Below are 2,590 nucleotides of genomic sequence, written 5' to 3' on the forward strand. Positions count from 1 at the left end.
GAGCCGGTCGGGGGCCAGCGTCCGCCAGGGGGCGCAGCGACAATGTGCTCTCTGGATTTTCCGTGAGAATCCACAGAACCGGCCGCTATTGCCGCCTGCTCTGGGGCTGTCCCCTCGACGTCACCCCAGGCTTCGCGGGTGTCCCCTCTCTCCCCCATCCTAAGCGGAGGAAGAAAAGCTGTGGTTCTGGGCAGCGACTCTGGGGAGACGCCTTCCCTCCCAGGAACCCCCGATGGCTCTGGCTCCGTAGGGAAGGAAAAGGGGGAGACTGGGGGTGGAGGTGGGGCTGTGGTCAGGGAAATCCCCGGTGGTGGGTTGGGGGTGAGCTGACTAAACAGAGCTTGGCCGTAAAGAGAAACCTGAAGAAGCCGTAGTTTGTGCTTATGGGCCGGAAGGTGCACACTAGTGGCCGTGTGTGTGTGTGTGTGTGTGTGTGTGTGTGTGTGTGTGTGTGTGTAAGTGGGACAACGCAGATGTGAGTGCGTGTGAGAATGCACACGAATGTGTTCTGAGTGTACACACTCATGTGTGTTTTCACGTACAGAAACTCCCCGGTTTAAGGAGGGATGTTAGATGCCTTTCTAAAGAATTTTGGAATTTGACTCAGGTCAGAGGGATCATCAAGTCCTCTTGTCACGGCCGCCACCTGGGGTAGTGTACCATCTTCTATGTGTCAGGAAGGGGGCGGCAATTACTGTGAGGAGAGACCCAGTTGACTGAGGAATAGAGAATGTCTGGGACTGTGTGTGGAGGTGGGTGAATGGGTGGATGAATGTGTGCATGGGGAGATTAAATATGCATATATGTGTCACTCTTGCCCTGTGTGCCTTGTGTCATCCAATGGTGTGTCATCCTGTGGTATGTGTCAAGCTGTGCGTGTCAGTAGGGGAGAGGTCTGAGCCAGCAGCCAAGGTAGTGTCAAGATGAACAAGGCCTGGAGTGTCTGAGTCTCTGAGAACTAGGCTCGGAGGAAGGGCCATGGAATAGATGTCAGGTGTTTGTGTGGTGGGGGAGGACTGGGAAGAGAAGGGCCGCTGGCTAAAGTGAACCCAGAATAGGAAACTTGTGCTTCCATGTTTTATTTTTAGATTTTTCTGCCAAGTTTCTGTCTTGCCCCAAACTCTGGTTCTTTCCATTCTGACCAGGCTGGGAGACTCCTCTGTTGTACACTTTTCTCTCCCCTCCCAGGGACTCCAATGCAGGTTCAAGGCCACGCTGGCCTTCTATTGAAGCAGTGGCTGCTGTTTCCTATACAGGACATGGGGGGCACTGCCAGCCTAGTTATCATGTCCCATCAGCACACACCGCTGGCCCCTGGCAGGAGGGTGGATTCCCTCCCGTTTTACAGAGGAAAAATTGGATTAGGTAGCTGTCCAAGGTCCACACAGCTGATAAATGATAGAGCCAGGCTGAAACCCAGACTATTTTGACTCAAAGCCCAGGCCTTTTTCACCTGACCAGCTGCTAGTGACTGTGATTCCTGCCTCCCTTTTGGATTCTCTCTTTTTCGCGTCTTTTGCCTTGAGGATGCTTTCTCACTGAGTAATGTATCTAAAGAGTTCCAAGTCCTAGAAATGACCAGGCTTCCCCTCCAAAGCAGGGAAATCACTCTAAGGAATAAATGCCTGATAGTTTAATTGATCTTCCTGGGGCATTTGCATTTTAAATGAGATATGTATTAACCTAAATGAAGCCTAACGGAGGTTACTTCTGAGGGGGTTGTTCTTCCAGGCCCTTTGCCCAGTGCAGAGTACCTGGCTCCTCTAAGAATTCAACCATGTGTATTGGCCCAGCATTCTCTGAGGGTCCAAAAACCAGTAGTCTCTGCAGAGGGCACCCAGCACAGATGGCTCAAGTAAATAGACAATGTACCATGGGCAGCTTTATCCTTTAGGAGTTTCTCCTCACTGGGGCCTGGGTCAAGTCTTTTGGCCCGGTGGATTGATAAAACCTCAATGGAGGTGGGAGGTGGGCCAGCAGAAAGGGAGACCCTGTCTGTGACCACTGTGACAAGCAGAGGTGGAAAGAGAGGAAAGAAGAAGCCAGCATTCCACCCACCAGGAATAGGAGGGAAGAGCAGGAGGGCTCCAGGTCTGGGTCACATTATGGATGACCTGGCCCAAATTTCTATTTGGATCAAATCATCACTCTGTCCATCATTCTCTGTTTCTTTCCTGAATCATCAACTTATCTCTCTACTGGATCATAGTCACCAGCATATAAATGTGCTGTAATATCTCCCATCTAAAAACCCCAAAACTTATTTGACTCCACACTGCCACCCAAGATTGCCTCATTTGTCTGTTTGTTTTTACAGCAAAACTAAAAAGGTTTACCTTAATCACTAACACCAACTTCTTTTCTTTATTTTCTCTTTCCACCCTAATCAGACCTTCGAACCTGCTCCTCCTCCTATCAAAACCATCCCTGACCTCTCGTTGCTCTATAGTCAACTCTCAGGGCTCATCTTGACTAACCTTTCAGGAGCAGCACCCTCCTTTTTGAAATATTCTGGAACACCATTCCTACCTCCTGGGCTGCTCACCTTCTGAGTCTCCTTATCTGGTTCCACCTTGTGTACCAATTTCTT

The sequence above is a fragment of the Myotis davidii genome, unplaced genomic scaffold (genome assembly GCF_000327345.1).
Source record: "Myotis davidii unplaced genomic scaffold, ASM32734v1 scaffold290, whole genome shotgun sequence".
NCBI classification, from domain to species: Eukaryota; Metazoa; Chordata; class Mammalia; order Chiroptera; family Vespertilionidae; genus Myotis; species Myotis davidii.